We start from the raw sequence: 12,751 nt of genomic DNA, 5'->3' as shown, positions 1-12,751 counted from the left end.
TGAGGCTATGCTGGGGCACCGAAATGCCGAAGTTACCTAGCCCAGGGGCTGCAGCTGCATAGGTCTGAAAAGACGTCGGGAATCCTCGTGCCGGACCAGGAGCCTGGAAGAAGGAAGTTGCTGGCAGGCGACCAGTGAAGAAAAGTTCGATGGATCCAAGCCTGGATCAGGGAAGAAGAAAACCTGAAAGCAGAGGGGACCAAGTTCTTGAATCACTAGCCAGTGATTAAGTGGGCACCAGGATGGCACCGGGCGAAGTCACCGCAGTCAGGTGAGTGGGCGCTGCTGGGCTCTGCAGTCTCTCGGACCAGGAGGCGTTGTCGGCGACCAGGATGGAGGTGCGAGCTGTCCCACGAAGGTTCTTGCTGTCGACGTCGCTGGACCCAGGATTGGGCAACAAGTCTTGGCAAATGCAAGGCCCACACGGTGGACCTAAAATGGCGTCTTAGCCGGACCAGGAGGGTCCAGGGTACTTCTCCGATGGAGGGAAGCAAGGGCCAGTCTGGAGCAACCAGACTAGCAGCAGTATCGTCGTCGGGCGTCGTTCGGAAGGCCACAAGCCAGCGGGCTAGTAGCCAAACAACGCGGTGAGCAGCAAAAAGCAGAAGGGCCCCACGCCGATCGTGGAGATGCTGGGGGGCTGCTCTTCGGTGCTGGAGCTGCTCAGGGTGGGGGCTTCTCGGACCCCAAAGCACTCACCAGGAAATTACTCGGTGGGCTTGCTGTGCAGAAGTCGTGCAGTCTTGGCGATGGCCGGTCCCTCGAGGTCTCGTCGCACCCACGGTTCTCAGCTGTGCTGTAGAGGTGGGTAGAGGTCAGAGGTGCCAGGGAAGCCGGGTCTCGTCGAGCTGGGCAGTCGGATTCCGGAGGAAGGACGTGCAGCAGACCGCAGTGTTCTTAGATGGTGCCTGCGGATGCAGGGTGACTACTCCTTAGCCACAAGGGAGAATCTTGAGGAAGAAATCGTGAAGTTCTTTCGTGGAAAGTGGGATCTTGATTCCAAAGATGATCTGATTTGGAAGGGGGCCAGTCCCTACCTTTATCTGGGAAAAGGGGGCTGGCACGCGACTAAGTCCTGCCCTAGGGGTGGGACCAGGAGGGGGGTGGTTACACCCACTTCCTTGGCGGGCTTTTCCCCAGCACAGGGTCTGGAGTGTCCCTGGAACTGGTTCAAGCCAGCCTATGCACAGTGAGCACCGGGGTGCCACGTGCAGTCACCTTCCTCTGAAGCCCTGCCTACCTACAATACACAAAATCCTGTCTGGGACGGTGCTGGCACCGCCCCTGGCAGGAAACCCTTTGTCCTTATCTCCTGCTCTGGGAGGACTCCCAGCAGCAGGAGGGCAGACTTGTGTCTCGGTGGCAGCATCCATTTTGTGGATGCTAAGGCTCTGTCTGACTTTAACCGGGGTTAGGGGTTACATACATGTCGTGTCCCTCTAGAAGGGTGGAATGCTAACCCCGTCGCCAGAATTGGCGAGGGGTTAGTATTCCAATTCGTATGGCACCTTACTCGACATGTTTTGATAAAGCGATACCAGAGTTGGCATATAACCGCGAGGATTATAATGCACTTAAGAGTATATGGTATGCGATATCATGGAAACGGCTAAGGGATGGATCCCGAAAGCCGCAGACAGGCTCAGCTCATGCCAGAGCACCATCTCACACGATTCCAAGCACTCTGCCTTCAGGATTGTTAAGGCCTGCCATAGGAGTGACTGATAGGAGATCTGTGTGTCCATTTTAGGGTTAGATATAGGTATACTATATCTAAAGCAAAGGGTGAGTACACCACCTTGCCCCAGCTGTCGTGCAGCCAGTTGTGTCAGTTTAGTTAGTCAGCCCAGGGGTGGCATAATGCATGCTTCAGCCCCTGGGAGACTTCTGGGTACACCTCAGCCCTGGGTACAGGGACTTGGAGAGGGCCCAGTGCCAATTCAGTACCTGAGTACAATTTGGATAGAGAGAACAGCTAGGCTGTGGGTCTGATTAGCAGGCCCACAGCCAGGGAAAGTCGTAAACCAGTGCAGCAAAAAGCAAAAATCTGGGTGATCATAGGATTGCAGACCCTACTCTCCTACATGACCCCACCCCAAACTTTGGGACAATAAACTAACCTTGACCAGGTGAGTCTTCTTGCTCTAAGTGGAAATACCTGGAGAGCCCATCAGCATTGCTGTGATCAGTACCAGGTCTATGCTCCACTGTAAAATCCATCCCCTGTAGGGAAATGGACCACCTAAGCAGTTTGGGGTTTTCACCCTTCATCTGATTTAGCCACAAGAGGGGCTTATGGTCTGTCTGAATGGTGAAGTGAGTGCCAAACAAGTAGGCCCTCAGCTTCTTCAGGGCCCAGACCACAGCAAAGGCCTCCCTCTCAATAGCTGACCAATTTTTCTCTCTGGGTGTCAACCTCCTACTAATGAAAGCAATAGGCTGATCATTACCATCAAAATTCAGTTGAGACAGAACAGCCCCCACACCCAACTCAGAAGCATCTGTTTGGACAATGAATGGCTTGGAGTAATCTGGACTCTTTAGGATAGGTGCTGTGCACATGGCCTGCTTTAGGTCATTGAATGCTTTCTGACAGCTTGCTGTCCACTGAACTTTCTTTGGCATCTTTTTGCTTGTCAGGTCATTAAGAGGGGTCACTATGGACCCATAATTTCTGACAAACTTCCTATAGTACCCAGTCAGGCCCAAGAAAGCTCGAACCTGAGTCTGGGTGATTGGAGGAATCCAGTCCTTGATGGCCTGTATCTTACTCTCCAGTGGCTGAACCTGGCCTCCACCTACAAGGTGGCCCAGGTATACAACCTGTGTCTGCCCTATCTGGCACTTTGTGGCCTTGATAGTGAGGCCTGCCTTTTGCAGGGCCTCTAACACTTTCCTCAGGTGGACCAGGTGATCCTCCCAGGTGGAGCTAAAGACAGCAATATCGTCTAGATATGCTGCACAGAAGTCATCCAGCCCAGTGAGGACTTGATTCACCAACCTTTGGAAGGTGGCAGGTGCATTTTTCAGTCCAAAGGGCATTACCACAAATTGATAATGCCCTCCAGGGGTAGAAAATGCTGTCTTGGGTTTGGCCTCCTCAGCTAACCTGATTTGCCAATACCCAGCTGTCAAATCAAATGTACTTAAGAAGTTGGCAGAAGCCAATTTATCTATAAGTTCATCTGCTCTTGGTATTGGGTGGGCATCAGTCTTAGTGACTGCATTGAGGCCTCTGTAGTCTACGCAAAACCTCATCTCTTTCTTACCACCCTGGGTGTGAGGCTTTGGCACTAGAACTACTGGGCTAGCCCAAGGGCTATCTGAGGGCTCAATGACTCCCAGCTCCAACATTTTCTGCACTTCAGTTTTGATGCAGTCTCTAACATGATCAGGCTGTCTGTAGATTTTACTCTTGACAGGCAGACTGTCCCCAGTGTCAACATCATGGGTACACCAATCAGTTTGGCTGGGTGTCAGAGAGAACATATGTCTGAAGGATTGCAGGACTTGCCTGCAATCCTGTTGCTGATGTTCAGTGAGGCTGCCACAAAAGACAACACCATCAACTGATCCATCATCAGGATTCTGAGTGAGCAGGTCTGGGAGAGGGTCACTCTCTTCCTCCTGTCCCTCATCTGTGGCCATGAGCAAGCTCATGTCCTTCCTGTCAACATATGCTTTGAGCCTGTTAACATGGAGCACTCTGAGAGGGCTCCTGGGAGTTCCAAGGTCCACCAAGTAGGTAACCTCTCCCTTTTGCTCAATGATGGTGTGGGGCCCAGACCATTTGTCTTTCAGAGCTGCTGGGGCCACTGGCTCCAGCACCCACACCCTCTGTCCTGGCTGGTACACAGTCAGAACAGCCTTTTGGTCATGCCAAGCTTTTTGGAGTTCTTGGCTGGCCTCCAGGTTTTTAGATGCCTTCTCCATATACTCAGCCATCCTGGAGCGGAGACCAAGTACATAGTCCACTATGTTGGTTGCAGGCTTTTTGAGAGGTCTCTCCCATCCTTCCTTCACCAAACACAGGGGTCCTCTTACAGGATGCCCATACAGAAGCTCAAAAGGGCTGTAGCCAACCCCCTTCTGTGGGACCTCTCTGTAAGCAAACAAGAGGCAGGGGATCAGGACATCCCATCTTCTCCTAAGAGTTTCAGGTAGTCCATGAATCATCCCTTTGAGGGTCCTGTTGAATCTCTCAACAAGCCCATTGCATTGTGGGTGGTAGGGTGTGGTGAACTTGTAGTTCACACCACACTCCTTCCACATTGCAGTCAGATATCCTGACATGAAGTTTGTACCTCTGTCAGAAACAACCTCCTTAGGGAAGCCCACTCTGGAGAACACTCCAACTAGGGCCCTTGCCACTACAGGTGCTGTAGTGGTCCTAAGTGGAATAGCTTCAGGATACCTGGTGGCATGATCCACTACCACCAGTATAAACTTGTGCCCTGATGCTGTCTGGGGTTCCATTGGACCAACAATGTCAATCCCCACCCTTTCAAAGGGAACCCCCACCACAGGTAGTGGTATGAGGGGGGCCTTTGTTGTGCCACCTGACTTACCACTGGCTTGGCAAGTGACACAGGAGCGACAAAACTCCTTGGTATTCTCATTCATATGGGGCCAGTGAAAGTGTGAGACAAGCCTGTCCCAAGTCTTTGTCTGACCTAAATGACCTGCAAGGGGAATCTCATGGGCCAAGGTGAGGAGGAAACCTCTCAGAGACAAGGGGATGACCAGCCTCCTGGTTGCACCAGGCTTGGGGTCTCTGGGTCTCTTGACTCAGAGTACAGGAGTCCATCTTCCCAGTATACCCTGTGGGCACCTGTGGCATTCCCTGCAGCCTCAGCAGCAGCCTGCTGTCTGAGGGGTTCAAGGGAAGGGCAGTCTAACTGTGCTTTCCCCAGGTCTGCTCTGGAGGGTCCCCCTGAGCCCAGAAACTCAACTTGATCAAGTTCAAGCTCTTTAGGCTCAGTTTCCCTCAGTTCTCTCAGATCCGCCTCCTCAGAGACTTGATCCTCAACCTGGGGCAAGGGGGAAGGCAAAGCCTTACCCTTACTGCTCTTCTTCTTGGAAGGTGTCTGGTCCATAATTTCAGGATCCAGCACCTGTTCAGTGGGGCATTTTCTGGCCTGTGACCTAGTCACAGCAAGCACATGTGCTGGCAAGCCTAACATTTCCATGTGAGTCCTCTGCTCCACTTCTGACCATTGTGATGACTCCAAATCATTGCCCAACAAACAATCAACTGGGAGGTCTGAACTGACTACAACTTTCTTTTGTCCCTTCACTCCACCCCAGGAGAAAGCCACAATTGCCACACTATGACTAGTAGTGACATTGCTGGCATTGGTCACCAGGAAATCAGTACCTGGCATGATCTGTCCAGGGTCCACAAAGTTAGGTGTCACCATGGTGACACTGGCACAAGTGTCCCTATAGGCCTGAGCCATTTTGCCATTAATCAAAGGCGTCTGCCTGTATTTGCCCAAAGTATTGGGACTTATTTCAGGGGTTATATCCATATCCCCTGTACAGACAAAGACAGCCTGAGTGAGTGTGCCAACTAAGTTGTCAGACCACTCAGTTCCCAAGGTTAACCCAATTAATGCCTTGGGAGGTACACTACCACTACTGACTGTACTAGGGGGTGCAGTTGCCTTAGGGGCTGTAGTGGCAGGAGTTTGTCCTCCTCTTTTGGTGCACTCACTAAACCAGTGAGATTTACTTTTGCAGTACTGGCACCACCTTTTTGACTGGCCTTCTTGAGTCTTCTTCTTCTGGGAAGCCTGACCCCCACCCTCTTTGGTTTGTTGGGGACCTGGTGAAGACTTCTGGTCATTTTGTTCACTCTTTGCATTACCCTTCTGGTCTGCTTTCTTCTGACCACCCTGGTTCTGGTTCTGGTTCTGCTTGATCCTTGTCCTGACCCATTTGTCTGCCTTCTTTCCCAATTCTTGGGGAGAGGTCAGATCTGAATCAACAAGGTGCTGGTGCAACAACTGGTTCTGACAATTGTTTAAAATGTGTTCTCTCATCATAAGATTATACAATCCTGTGTAATCTGTAACCTTGCTACCCAGCAACCAGCCCTCCAAAGCCTTAGTGGCACTATCCACAAAGTCAGACCAGTCCTGAGACTGAGTTTTCTGGGTGTCTCTGAACAGCAACCTGTACTGCTCAGTGGTTAAACCAAACCCATCAATCAGTGCATTTTTCAGGACCTGGTAATCATTAGCATCCTCCACTCTTGTAGTGAGGAGCTTATCTCTACCTTTGCCATCAAAGGAGAGCCACAGTATAGCTGCCCACTGACTTCGGGGAATGCACTGCACAGTGCAGGCCCTCTCCAAAGCAGCCATCCATTTCTGGATATCATCCCCTTGCTTAAAGGGGGGCACTATTTTAGTCAGGTGTTTAGTATCTAAACCCTTCTCTCTATCTCTTGGGAGATTGCTGCCACCAGTGGGAGCTAACCCACTCATCTGCTGCTCTCTTGCCAGGGCAAGCTTCTCTTTGGCCAGGGCAATTTCTTCCCTTTCAATCCTCAGAGTAGCCTGTCTCATCCTAGCTTCATGCTCCATCCTCTGAGGGGAAGTCAATCTCCTCTGGGGAGAGTTCCTTCTCCTCTGAGAAGAGGCATTAGAGTGCAGAGATCTGTTGGAGTCCCTAGAAAGGGATCTATCTCTCCTAACTCCAAGGTTAGGCCTACTTAGGGTCAGTACTGGGGGTCCCCCAGATCCTAGCCCAAGCAAGTCTAAGTTGGCCCTAGTTAGCCTTCTGACTACCTCAAGACCTTTGTCTACCTCGTCCCCAGAGAGTTCCCCCTGATCCTCCTCCTCAACTGCATTGGTAATGTTGGGGAGGTCTGGATCCTCAGAGGTTCCCTCTAAGGCTGGCATGTTCTCATGTAACTGAGAAAGCTTTCTGGCATCATATGTCTCTAAGAGACCTATCAGAAAGGGAGTGGTGGGGTTAGACCCCTGCTTCAGTTTCCTGGAGACACAGATTTGTCTCATCTCCTGAAAACTGAGAGCTGCATATCTTGAAGTGACCTGTGGAGGGTCAACACTGACCAGGGGAGTCTCAGTAGATTCTCCCTGGGTAGACATGCTTTTCTAGTGAGGTGTAAGTGGTGCACTTACCTACACTATATGTTTGCCTACTGATCCCTTGCTAGAGTTGTAGTTTAGGGTGTGCTAGGCCCTAGGAGCTACAACAGCTGGTTCAGTAGAACTCAGAGTATTCTAAGCTAAGTTATATGTACCTTTAGTACTTATGTGATCTTTCACAAGATATTCTTAGGGCATGTGTGGTAAAACAACAGCAAGCTCAAATCCCAACCGCTGCTCACCAATGTGAGAAGTTGGCCTGATGTGCAGTGTTCACTATTCTAGTGATCACTATATATCAGTCCAAACAACCCTTATTGATGATTGGTTGTAAGTCAACCTTATAGACCAGCTATCCTAGTAGCATGGATACGAGCAGTCTAAGGCTAAGACTCTAGAGGGCGTGTTAAGCCAGCTGTTTTACCATCACATTACCCCTTGAACACCCAGTGAAAGGACACCACACAAGTGTTATGAAAATAAACAATGTATTTATTAGAATCACAACAACCCTGTACTCTTTATGAGGACAGGGTGCTAAGCACACAACAAAACTCTTATGAAAATACTTAAGTTAGCACGTTATACACAAATGCCCGAGGGGCACGAAAAACCATATACTCTAAAAGTGGAATGCGAATTACTAGCAGGTAAGTAACGAGTCTCAGAGGCTTTGGGATCGCTAGGACTGGACTACTGAACCTTTAGATTACTAGCAGGGAACTCGGGTGCAGAGTGTGCACTCTCACGCGGGATGCGGGACAAAGTCTATGGAAGCTAGAATTCACAAAGTTAGTGTTTACGGGCGAACCCGACCTGGTAGGAAGAAAACGACAGTGGATCCGGACCCTTGGATAGTGAGGCTATGCTGGGGCACCGAAATGCCGAAGTTACCTAGCCCAGGGGCTGCAGCTGCATAGGTCTGAAAAGACGTCGGGAATCCTCGTGCCGGACCAGGAGCCTGGAAGAAGGAAGTTGCTGGCAGGCGACCAGTGAAGAAAAGTTCGATGGATCCAAGCCTGGATCAGGGAAGAAGAAAACCTGAAAGCAGAGGGGACCAAGTTCTTGAATCACTAGCCAGTGATTAAGTGGGCACCAGGATGGCACCGGGCGAAGTCACCGCAGTCAGGTGAGTGGGCGCTGCTGGGCTCTGCAGTCTCTCGGACCAGGAGGCGTTGTCGGCGACCAGGATGGAGGTGCGAGCTGTCCCACGAAGGTTCTTGCTGTCGACGTCGCTGGACCCAGGATTGGGCAACAAGTCTTGGCAAATGCAAGGCCCACGCGGTGGACCTAAAATGGCGTCTTAGCCGGACCAGGAGGGTCCAGGGTACTTCTCCGATGGAGGGAAGCAAGGGCCAGTCTGGAGCAACCAGACTAGCAGCAGTATCGTCGTCGGGCGTCGTTCGGAAGGCCACAAGCCAGCGGGCTAGTAGCCAAACAACGCGGTGAGCAGCAAAAAGCAGAAGGGCCCCACGCCGATCGTGGAGATGCTGGGGGGCTGCTCTTCGGTGCTGGAGCTGCTCAGGGTGGGGGCTTCTCGGACCCCAAAGCACTCACCAGGAAATTACTCGGTGGGCTTGCTGTGCAGAAGTCGTGCAGTCTTGGCGATGGCCGGTCCCTCGAGGTCTCGTCGCACCCACGGTTCTCAGCTGTGCTGTAGAGGTGGGTAGAGGTCAGAGGTGCCAGGGAAGCCGGGTCTCGTCGAGCTGGGCAGTCGGATTCCGGAGGAAGGACGTGCAGCAGACCGCAGTGTTCTTAGATGGTGCCTGCGGATGCAGGGTGACTACTCCTTAGCCACAAGGGAGAATCTTGAGGAAGAAATCGTGAAGTCCTTTCGTGGAAAGTGGGATCTTGATTCCAAAGATGATCTGATTTGGAAGGGGGCCAGTCCCTACCTTTATCTGGGAAAAGGGGGCTGGCACGCGACTAAGTCCTGCCCTAGGGGTGGGACCAGGAGGGGGGTGGTTACACCCACTTCCTTGGCGGGCTTTTCCCCAGCACAGGGTCTGGAGTGTCCCTGGAACTGGTTCAAGCCAGCCTATGCACAGTGAGCACTGGGGTGCCACGTGCAGTCACCTTCCTCTGAAGCCCTGCCTACCTACAATACACAAAATCCTGTCTGGGACGGTGCTGGCACCGCCCCTGGCAGGAAACCCTTTGTCCTTATCTCCTGCTCTGGGAGGACTCCCAGCAGCAGGAGGGCAGACTTGTGTCTCGGTGGCAGCATCCATTTTGTGGATGCTAAGGCTCTGTCTGACTTTAACCGGGGTTAGGGGTTACATACATGTCGTGTCCCTCTAGAAGGGTGGAATGCTAACCCCGTCGCCAGAATTGGCGAGGGGTTAGTATTCCAATTCGTATGGCACCTTACTCGACATGTTTTGATAAAGCGATACCAGAGTTGGCATATAACCGCGAGGATTATAATGCACTTAAGAGTATATGGTATGCGATATCATGGAAACGGCTAAGGGATGGATCCCGAAAGCCGCAGACAGGCTCAGCTCATGCCAGAGCACCATCTCACACGATTCCAAGCACTCTGCCTTCAGGATTGTTAAGGCCTGCCATAGGAGTGACTGATAGGAGATCTGTGTGTCCATTTTAGGGTTAGATATAGGTATACTATATCTAAAGCAAAGGGTGAGTACACCACCTTGCCCCAGCTGTCGTGCAGCCAGTTGTGTCAGTTTAGTTAGTCAGCCCAGGGGTGGCATAATGCATGCTTCAGCCCCTGGGAGACTTCTGGGTACACCTCAGCCCTGGGTACAGGGACTTGGAGAGGGCCCAGTGCCAATTCAGTACCTGAGTACAATTTGGATAGAGAGAACAGCTGGGCTGTGGGTCTGATTAGCAGGCCCACAGCCAGGGAAAGTCGTAAACCAGTGCAGCAAAAAGCAAAAATCTGGGTGATCATAGGATTGCAGACCCTACTCTCCTACACCGAGGAAATCCACCTTGAAATGCTTTGTTTTGATAAGGGCATGCCTTTCCGTGGTCTACTAAAGGCAATAAAGAGTTGAGATGATTTTCGGAAGTGTTTTGTCTTGTCAATGTAGAATTTAAGACATCTCTTCAGACCCAACGAATGTAGAGTTTTCTCGGCTACAGTGGTAGGATTTGGAAAGAATGACCTGAGTACCACTGGTTCGTTGAGGTGGAAGTCCGAAGGGACTTTCGGAATAAACCGAGGATTAGTTCGTAAGATGACTTTGTCCTCCCTGAACTGAATGAAAGGTTCTTGAATTGAGAGAGCCTGCAACTCGCTGACCCTTCTAGCAGAAGTCAAAGCCAGGAGGAGGGCCGTTTTCCATGAGATAAATTTGATGTCTGCCCTATGGATGGGTTCAAAGGGGTGCTTCATTAGTTGGTGAAGGACCATATTGAGGTGCCACGACGGAGGGATCAGTCTTGGTCGTGGGAAGGACCTGAAGAGACCTTTAAGGAACTGCTTTATAAGTCTGTTTGCCCACAGGGATGGACCCTTAGAAGTCCTGGTGAATCTTGAGATCGCCGCCAGATGCACTTTAATTGATGCGTGTGCAAGGCCCGATTGTGCCAGATGTAGTACGTATGGTAGGAGCTGCTGTGGAGTGGTGTGGAAAGGGTGCAGGCCTTCGGCCACACACCAAGAGCAAAACCGCTTCCATTTTAGTGAGTAAGTTTTATTAGTGCTGTCCGCTATAGCCTTTGCAAGGACTTCTCTGCACTCCTGCGGGATGTTTAGGTGGCTGAATTCCCGGTACTCAGGAGCCAAACTGACAATTTTAGAGAGCTCGGGTGATGTACCTGTCCATGTGACATTGTGAGCAGAGCTGGATGTTGACGCAGGCGAATAGGTGGCTGGGCAGAGAGGCGGTGAAGGTCCGTGAACCAGTGCTGCCTCAGCCAGAATTGAGCGATCAGAATCAGAGTGCAGGGCTCCGACTTCATCTTCCTGAGAACCCTGGGTATCAGTGGAAATGGTGGAAAGGCGTACGCAAAGACGTTGCGCCATGCGATGGAAAATGCATTTCCGAGGGTTCCTGAGTGGTGATGCCTGCTTGCGAAGCTTGGGCATTTGGCATTCTCTCTCGTGGCAAAGAGGTCTATTCGCGGAGTTCCCCATTCCGCAAAGATGTGTTCCAGCACTTCCATGTCTAGTTCCCATTCGTGGGATGGAGATCCCTGTCTGCTCAGGGCGTCCGCCAAGACGTTGTCCTTGCCCGGGACGTACTCTGCTTTCAGCATTATCCCATGTTCCACAAGCCAGTTCCAGACCCTTTGCGATTCTCGAGATAGTGAGAGCGATCGCGTCCCCCCTGCTTGTTCAGGTAGTGCATTGTCGTGGTGTTGTCTGTCCTGACGAGCACTGGGGAGTTTTGAATGCGTGGTAGGAAGGCTTGTAGAGTTAGGAAGACCGCTCTTAACTCCAATAGGTTGATGTGGAGCTGGGTTTCCTGTTCTGTTCACTTGCCATTGATCTGGAGTTCTTGGAGGACCGCTCCCCAGCCTTCTAAGGATGCGCCCGTTGTTATCACATGTGGCTCTGCGGGAAGCAGGAACGGCAATCCCTGTGACAGGTGTTTGAGCGATCTCCACCACTGTAAGTGGTTGACCATGTTTCGAGTGACTCTTATGCGGTCCTCGAATGATCCTGAACTTTGTCTCCATTGGTTCGTCAACTCCTCCTGGAGTGGGCGCATCTTGAGGCGGCAGTGGGGTATGAGCATGATGCATGAGGACATCATGCCGAGGAGGGACTTGAAGGTGCGGACCAGTAAAGTCTTCCTTGATGCCACTGACGAGGCCAGGGAGATGAGTTTTACTTTTCTTTCCTGAGAAGGGAAAGCCTTGACACGTTCCGTGTCTAGAGTCGCCCCAAGAAATTTAATGACCTTGGTGGGCTCCAGTGCAGACTTCTCGTGGTTGAGGGTCAAACCTAGACGTTGGAAAATATCCAGACAGGCGCTGGAGGATTTGGCTGCGCCGGTCGCAGATGGTGCCTTTACCAGCCAGTCGTCCAGGTATGGGAAGACCTGGTGTCCTTGTTGACGAAGGAAGGCTGCCACAGGGGAGAGGCATTTGGTAAATATTCGTGGAGCAGATTTGAGGCCAAACGGGAGGACACAAAATTGGTAATGCTGCCCCGCTACAGCAAACCTGAGGTACTTCCTGTGCCCTTTGAGGATAGGAATTTGGTAGTAAGCGTCCTGCAGGTCTAAGGACGTCATGTAGTCCCCTTCCTCCAATAGTCTCAGTATCTCCTGGAGTGTTACCATACGGAACGATTGTTTCCTTAGGAACAAGTTGAGCGCCCTGAGGTCAAGGATTGGTCTCCACTTTTTCCCTTTCTTGTGGATCAGGAAGAAGTGGGAGTAGAAACCTTTTCCTTTGTGGGTTGGTGGAACTCTCTCTATCGCTCCCTTCTGCAGCATGGAAGAGATTTCCTGAAGAAGCAATCGTAGGTGCCTGTGGGACCGTTTGTGAGGTGGTGTTGTCGGGGGGATCGTGACAAATTCCAGAGAATGTCCGAATTGAATTAGCTGGAGCACCCACCGATCTGTTGTTATCAATCTCCAATTGTCTAGGAAGTGTGTGAGTTTCCCTCCAATTTCGAAGAAGTGCAATGGTGGATGGACTGGCCATTGACA

General features: G+C 51.4%; 1 protein-coding gene across 11 annotated transcripts in view; it reads right to left on the bottom strand.

Annotated features, from left to right (window-relative positions):
- The window catches only part of KASH5 (KASH domain containing 5), a 3,089,192-nt gene that overhangs the window by 2,223,035 nt on the left and 853,406 nt on the right, over window positions 1-12,751 (bottom strand). The gene's annotated exons all lie outside the window — the stretch shown is intronic.

Source organism: Lissotriton helveticus, chromosome 7 (genome assembly GCF_964261635.1).
Source record: "Lissotriton helveticus chromosome 7, aLisHel1.1, whole genome shotgun sequence".
Taxonomy (NCBI): Eukaryota; Metazoa; Chordata; class Amphibia; order Caudata; family Salamandridae; genus Lissotriton; species Lissotriton helveticus.
Note: the sequence above shows the minus strand (reverse complement) of the source record. Positions and strands in the feature narration are given on the sequence as shown.